Genomic DNA, 8,198 nt, shown 5'->3' with positions numbered 1-8,198 from the left:
CTTTTAAGCAACCCAGATTGTCAGACACCAGACGCCGGCTGACATTTGACTTTGTGTGGCTCTGAGGCAGACCGCTACACAGGACTGAAGTAGGAACAGACGAGCAAATTTGAAGAATTCGGCGGTTTTAGCTCCAAAGCAATTTGATCATCTAAACAGTTCAGAGGCTCACATTAGGCCAGACCTCAGGGAGACGTCGAGGGCCACGGCACGCAGCAGGCTCAGGAGCAAATTGGCTTAGGAGACATTATATTTCAGAAGACCTTTTTTGTTGTTTAATGGCCTTGACCTACACGAGTCCCCTTACAAATGAAGCCTTTTTCGGCGATAGCACTAAATAAAGAATTCATGAACTCCATTTGCGGCTATGCACCGCTAGCGCTAATTATTTCACAAAACACAGTTAAGGCTGTTTCATTCCCAGTCTGGTTTCCACGATGCTGTTAAATCTTTCATCTTTAATTTTTTTTTTTTTAATAGTTCTTTTGAATGCAACGAAATTAGAAATATGAACAAGTTGAAGTAGAAAGTTCATAAGCCATCAAAATAAGTTATTAACACCATGCCAGCAATATTAATTGAGTTAATTTCTGAGTGTTAATGAATTTTAAAAAAGTCTCCAAAAAATGTCCCTCGACGTTAGATGAAATTAGTTCGATCGAGTCAAAGAATCCTTGAAATTTTAAAGTGAACAAACAAGAAACACAAGCGAACTGGCAGGCCTGCTGTGGAGAATTACAACTTCCAAACCCTAACCCTAACTCTACCCCTAAACAGAACCTTAAGATTTCTTGCATATTCTATTAAACAACATAAAAATCCTACAGCTTAGGTTTGTTGTTTTGCTGTAGTGTTGATTAAAAAAAACATAATTTGGTTCTATCACATGACACATAGACTCCGAGGGACCCACGCGGTAATGGCGTCCGTCGGTGAGACGAAAGGCATCCCCGAGCCATGACCGCTGTCGCTTCTGTTTTAAGATGTGTATGCATGTGTGCGTGAAAGCGAGGGCAACCACGGAAGAGACAAAACCCCGGACTGCTCAGGCGTCCATCGTCGACCCCACAGTCTGCGAACTCGTTTCGACCCTGGCAGCGCATCCTACACAGGCAACGGAGCCGATCACCTCACCAACGCGCTTCGTTACCTTGCTAGACTGGATGCACATTTTTCAGGACTGAAGGTGAAGAATTTCACAGAGCACAAAAAATAATTTAACCATAAGATCTAGGCTGAGTTGGCAGGAAACACAGCAGTCGCTTTAGCGGTTTCCTGAAGTCCCTCCCATTTGATATTACTCAAGGAAACGAATCCTCCGGTGGCAACAGGTGTGTGCTGCAGCAGCCCGAGAATGCTTTTACACGTGATAACACACACTAATCGTGTTCCGTATGCTGCTTGGTAATAAATGTTGATCATTCACAACACATCGACACATTAAACGTAATCCCAGTTTTTAAAAGGTTATTTATCAGCTTCAGTAACATCAGGGCAGATACATACAAAATACATACGTTTATAAATACATAAATGCATAATACAAACGTGTGTATTTTAAGCCTTTAATACTGCAATTATCAACACAGTATTTTTATGACTCATTCATTAATGCACAGGATATTTCATGCTCTTTTTTTCCAATGTTAATGGAACAGCAAAACGGCACTTGGTCCTGGTAACCGCCAAACTTTACCAGAGCCTCTGTCACTTTTCACACGCTCTGATTAACAACTTCCATGTTTCAGGACTTTAATCCTAAAACAAACTGGAAATGCACAGGATACCCCACCCTCCCCCCTCAGGTTTTGCATGTATACAAAATCCTATGTTACAGTTTCAGACCTCCAATTAAGCACCAGGGTGCTGTGTTGAGGGTTAAATTATTTAGACGGCTTTTCCCCAATTAGTGTCACTCATACCTTGTTACAAAATTGAACTACAGCTCCCCAGAAACATGGTCACATCTGCCTGGGCCGGCGTGCTCCTCAACAGGAAGTAAACCCTGCCTTCGTGACGTGCCGCCAGGGCTGGATGTGGAAAAAAGCAAACGCCGACTGACACCCAAGACAGCTACATGTCAGCGCGGGGTTGCGGGTGAGTCAAGCACCACTGTTCGGGTTCCTTGGGTTTTTGGGGTTTTTTTGCACAAAAGCCCCAATGCTTTCAAACAGTTCTAAGCTCATTTCGGAGCCCAGTTTTTAATCAAGTCAAACCATGGCTTCGCATTCTAATTAAAGCCGTGTTTCAGTGCTGTTCGCGCCGTATGTTTAGAAAAGAGACGTCGTTGGTGCTGGCCCGATCTGGCAGACACGGAATTCTCCATTTCTGGCAGATTCCGTCAAACAAGCATCCGCAGACGACCGTCGTGAAGAAACACGGCAGTGCCATTAGCTTCCCGCCAGTCGCAGGCTTCTGTGGGAAATTGGACTTGTTTGTCAGTTCAAGCTCCGTGCCCGCGCCTTTACAGCAGATTTCCTGTTTAATTGGAATCTGCCCTTCTCCGTGTTTGGCACCTGGGAGCGTGACAGTGAGGCGCCGGGCGGTCTTCCGACAGCGTGTGATATGGAGAAATGACACTTCCGAGGTTTCATCATGCTTCTCGTCGGAGACTGCTCCCAGAACGTGCATCCGCGGACGGGCCCGTGTTAATGACGGCCCCTCGCGGATCGTCCGCGCCGTCTCTCGAAGAGCGTTAGCACCATGACGTGACGAGCGGCGTCACGGGGGCTTGTGAGAACAGGCACACAGGTGCTCGTCACCTCAACCTGACCTCCGTTTGCAAAAACACAATATACACAAAGCTTTAAAAAGTACATTAGAAGCTCATAAATTCCTTCTTATGGTGTTTTTATGATGTCATTTGATGGCATAAGACCTCGTGTGTGGGTTTTTGGTTCTGTTTGTGCACACACGCTCCGTAGGCCTGCGTAGAAACACAGAAGGACGTGTGTGGTTTTGAGCCTCTCCCGGTGTGCTACTGGCCAATAATCACAAAGACATGAAGGCGTCAGTGCAATGTTTCTCCTGCAATCTTTCTTTGTGAAGTCAGGTCTCAATAATGCTTTGAAATGTCCCATTTTTTAAAAAAAAAAACAACAACACTGCATCACATCCAGGAAAAAGACACCATTTCTTGACAGTCCAGGAAATGCTGTTTTTACCAAAGGCACTCACACATGAAAAACAGTGTTGTGTATTTGTGTACCACAGAACGAGATGAGTTTTCCTCTCCTGATGCAAGTCTGTGGTATCTGAATGTACCAGCGGGGCCGTGCTTTATGACAGACTACACATGCCGTACTACACACACCCGGCATACACAACCCATCAAGAAACGTCGAAGGGCTTCCAGAAACTTCCTTAGCTCCAAAATCCACATCTCCATATGCTCCATCCGTCTGATGATCCTTCCAAACTCACGAAAGAACATCTTTATGCCCCTTTGTTCTGTCCAGCCTCCGATACAGTCAAGAGGGGAGAGGAGACCTGAGTCTCCCCGCTCCCGTGAGGGTCAGAGCGACAGCTCTGCGCGGCCCAGCCTGCAGGGGGAGCTCTAATGAGAGGATCCTCTCCCAGTTAGCCTCACCCCCCCTCAAACGCCAGTAAAGACCAAGAGCTCGGCACGTACAGAGTGATGCTTCCCTGTCGGGGGAACGTTGGTCAGGGACAGCAGTTTCAGAGACACACGTTAACAAAGTCCAGCTTCACCCCGGCTCCAGGCCAGACGGCTCCGCACGCGACAACCTCCGGACGCTGACAGGAGGAGGCGAGCCGCTCCACCGCGCAGGTGTTTGTTCGAAAATAACGCAAGCTGTGACACACGGGGTCGTGCCCTCTGGAGGCGGCCGCTGTGGGTTGCCTGGGATTGGTACTGCGGGGTAATGAGCTGTACTGCCTCCCCGAAGCCGACCCAGGGCGCATCAGAGAGCTGGCAGACGGGGTGGAGGGGGGCTACGTAAAGAGTCATGTTCTGGCTGGCAGGAGCAGACAGGTTTGTCTTACATCCTGGCTTCATTCCACTGGGAATGACAGCTCCGTTCATGCCCCCTCAACCTCATTACCCAGAGATAGACTGGCATAAACAAACCAGTCAGAGGCGGGGGTGGGGTGAATTAGCTTATCGCCCGGTCCTGAAAATCGCTGTGTCTGACCGTCTCGTGCAACACGCGTGACAGGACGGCGCAAAGGTGCTAAAAACACGTGGGCCGGAAACTACCGTTGCAGCTGAGTGTTTTGCTCTCTGCTAAACATAGCTGTCTTCCCGCGAACACAACAAACGTCTACGCTTTAGAGCAACACTCTGGCGGATGGTGCTGGACAGAACGTCTGCTGTGGGGACAACATTTCTGAGAAATACACCACTGGCCTGTCGAGTCTGTGGAAGTTTGCAACATTGTGGTCTGATAAAAGCTACTTCTGTTGCGTGAGACAGAAAGGGCCACCCATGCCTGAGTGACTCGCTGAAAACAGAAATAAACGGAACATCTGCTGGTAGGATCCTGACACAGATGCTAGCGTGATGCTAATCAGGCAGGAATTGAGGTCAGGGCAGAACTTGGTGGTGGTTTCCACATCTGCTGTGGTCAAATGTTCTTAATGTTTTACTAATCCTAGCTTCAGAGTTGAGGGGTTTTTCCACACCATTAAAAGAAATCTATGCTGTAGGTTTCCTTATAGTAAACCCAACCTGATGTGGCAAACTGATCCTGAATACCAACTGAGAGACATTATATAATCTTGGTTGATTAAAATTAAGTTCCTCAATTAATCATTAACAAATTAATGTAATGTAATCACATAGCAGCACTGCTTTGATATTTTATATAGTTCCTTGCCACTTGTCTGTCAGGTTAATCAGCCGTGTTATTAGTAAACTGCATTAAATCATTAAGCGCGATTAAAGTTTTTCATGATCTCTGAAATCCAGAGAACCAGTGAACACACTTTAGCAACATGGGGGCACATTCCTCCGCAGGTCAGCGTACGACAGCCGAGACTCTCGCCTCTTGCGTTTATTTACTCGAAAACATGGCCCATCTGTTCTCTTGCCACAAGGCAGCCAGCACATAGTCTGAAGTACGACGCCCACCAGCATATGACGGAGCCCAGGATAAGGGCATCAGATATGGTGTCAAAGGTCGAACGTGTGCGAGACTCATTCTACAGGAGCAAGGGGAACAGGGATATTGCAGGATTCCGTGGACATATCCGTGGACCCAGTTCCCGCCAGCGGACAGTTCACGAGAGTTGTGCGGTGTTGGTCAGTAGTCTGACGGCATGGAATCGCTGGTGACGTCTGGCTCAGCTAGGAGATGCCAGGGACCTGGAATGGCAGGTGAAAGTAGCACGGGAAAAATTACGCCGCGTCATAGCGACGACTTGAAGCTTTTTGCTCCAGCTAATTGCCGCACTCCCAAACAAAAGCTGGCATCATCATTTACCAAGTGCAGACAACAGCATACGCCACACCTGTGGCACACGGAGACACAGCACATTCTCATAACACCACAGGATGCTCCACGGGCCGTGCCGCTAAAATGTCACACGGTTTTATATGAGATGGTCTTTGTGTTTATAAGGAGTCTAACAATTATCCATCTAACACATGGGCAGTGTTGGTTGCTCAGTTAAGGTTAAGGTACTTGACTTGTAATTGGAAGGTTGCTGGTTCAAGCCCCACCACTGTGAAGCTGCCACTGTTGGACCCCTGAGCAAGGCCCTTAACCCTCAAGTTGTATGCAGTCCTAATTGTAAGTTGCTTTTTACAAAAGCATCAGCTAAATGCCTTAAAAGTAAATGTTAAAGCGCTACAGAAGCACAGAGGATCTTAGACCTTCAGAGCTTGTTCTCTTCCACGTGTCTGTACAAACTCGTAAAAGCCGATACAGCAGTCATTGATAGCTATCAAAACACAGAATTACGTATGCGCATTGATACTGGGTGTCACGCATGACGTACGGCATGCTCCTGAAAGCTGATACGACTTTAGACGCATGGATTTACCCATATGATCCTATTCGTCACATGACCTCTGATGGCTGATGACCCCTGGGCTTCTGGGTGTGTTCAGCTGTTGTAGAGAGTCACCCATGCATTGTGGATTCTTCAAAATTCCCATTTAGAGTTGGAAATTCGATTTTTGAAACGCCAAGAGCACGGAGCTTAACACGATGCTGCATGTGTACGTGAGAGACGCATGGTAATTCATGACCTTATGAAGCATGCTGTAGGGTGTGTAGCTTTAATACAGCGAAACAAGGCACAACCTTTCCCAATATTTGCCATTTTTAATGAGGAACACAACAGGTTAAAAGGTGAGTGAGTTGTATGAAATATAATTATCTCAAGTATTTTTGCTCAGTAACTGCAATATTGGTTAGAAACATCACTGATCCTGATTTATACATATTTTTTGATAATCATGTACTTTTCTTTACTTCTGAAATTTACCCTGTAAAACAAGCTAATAAGAAATATGCCTGTATAGAATACACTCATGAAATAGGTCTGTGTGAAACAGCTTCACGTCTTAGTTAACTTTGCCACGACATACCTATCAAATGCACATGCACTGTGTACCTTTGTCTAATTGGATGTGACAAAGAGAATATTTAATCTGTGGGTGGATTAAAGCCATCAGCCGGGGTCATATGGACATGAAGGTGGCAGAGGTACTGGCAGAAGGATGACGCGCATGGCGTTTCAGATACTGTGTTGAGAACTCCAGGAGAACTCCAAAAGAACTCCGGCTCCACCATAAGGGAGTGGTAACAATTTCAGAGGTTGCAGATCACAGAGAGGGAGTAGTCACACACACACACATGCACAAACACACGCGCACACACACACGAGCTCACAACACACGTACATGCCCACATGCACATAAACACACGTACACATGAGCGCACACATACACAAACACACGTGCCAATGCAGACACACACACTTACACACCCACACACGCACCCATGCACACACACGCACACACACACACACAGGAGTCAAGGGCTAATAGGATATGATGGGATCCTTCATGTGTCCCAGGGCCAATCCGTGAGGCCAATCCAAGGCCTCCCTCACCTCGACTGCCAGGGGTTGTAGCACATCTGAGAGGTCTCGGGATTAACGCTCAACCCCATCGGCGAACATTAGCCATTCCCTTTTAACAAAAGACACACCACAACTCCAGAAGGAGCAATCCGCCCCATTGCCTCTGAATTATTCAAAGCCAAAAATTTCACAATTTCATTGGTGGAAGGAGTGTATTTGTGAAAGGGGGAGGGGTCAAAAAAGTAACTAAATAAAAATACAAGAGAAATGAAGGTGTTTGCAGCAGCAGGGGTGAGTTAAAGGGTTGTTTCCAAGCAGACGACCTGAAGTAGTTTATGTGTAGAGGAATTGCAATTTGTCCCCAGAGGTGTCGGTCCAGAAAGTACAGAATCCAGGCTTGTCTAGTGATAAGTGTTTACCCCACGCTGTGCACAATTAAACCAGGCCGTTCTCTCTCATGCACGCTCCCCTCTGCAGACTCGCACTCTGTCAGCAGTGGAACCCATTTCTCCTGCTTGTCTGGTTTACGTTTGCTCAGGTCTGCGTTTGGCGTGAGCCAGGACGATTCTGGCTCTCTGTCCTCCCTCCGCCAAATCACTTGCACGCAGACTCCATGATGGCGCGGCTAGCGTTTTACGCTTTCCGCCCGACGACTGACGTCTCGTGCTGCGGCTGACGGTGCTGTGGTGGCTGCGAAAGCATCGATGGTTCGGCACAGTCATTAGTGAAATGACGCACTGTAACAGGGATCCGCCGGGCTGGAGTGGACTGTGCGTGATCCGATCAGGACTGGATGGACTTGGAACAGGCGGGAGGCTATAAAACGTAGACGCGAACGCATGACGAGCATCGGGTGTCGCATTATTGTAACGCCGAGCCGTTTATGAGCTCAGAAAGGTCATTTGACGGCACTGTTCTTCACCCCTACGCAAGCGCACTGCCTTTTGACGCATATAAAGGCCCTCCGCTGGCGGAACAAAAATTCGGTCACGTTCCTACAGAACACAGAAGCGGTTCAGGCGTTACGCCCTTCTCTCCTGTCTGAGAGCAGACGAACAGACCCATTTGTCTTTATTTATCTGATTCTGGACTAAATGGCCTCTCGCGCATTATTTGCAGATAGGAGCGCACACAGCAGAAGGCAA

General features: G+C 47.4%; 1 long non-coding RNA gene across 1 annotated transcript in view; it reads left to right on the top strand.

The window, feature by feature from the left end:
* The first annotated feature begins 884 nt into the window (after positions 1-884).
* Positions 885-8,198, top strand: part of LOC113587346 — an 11,347-nt gene continuing 4,033 nt past the window's right edge. Inside the window, exons 1-2 of the long non-coding RNA XR_003411727.2 lie at positions 885-1,186; positions 1,946-2,097. This is a non-coding gene — a long non-coding RNA (uncharacterized LOC113587346). The remainder of the gene's footprint in view (positions 1,187-1,945; positions 2,098-8,198) is intronic.

Source organism: Electrophorus electricus, chromosome 10, assembly GCF_013358815.1.
Source record: "Electrophorus electricus isolate fEleEle1 chromosome 10, fEleEle1.pri, whole genome shotgun sequence".
Classification (NCBI taxonomy): Eukaryota; Metazoa; Chordata; class Actinopteri; order Gymnotiformes; family Gymnotidae; genus Electrophorus; species Electrophorus electricus.
This window is presented reverse-complemented; position numbering and strand designations above follow the sequence as displayed.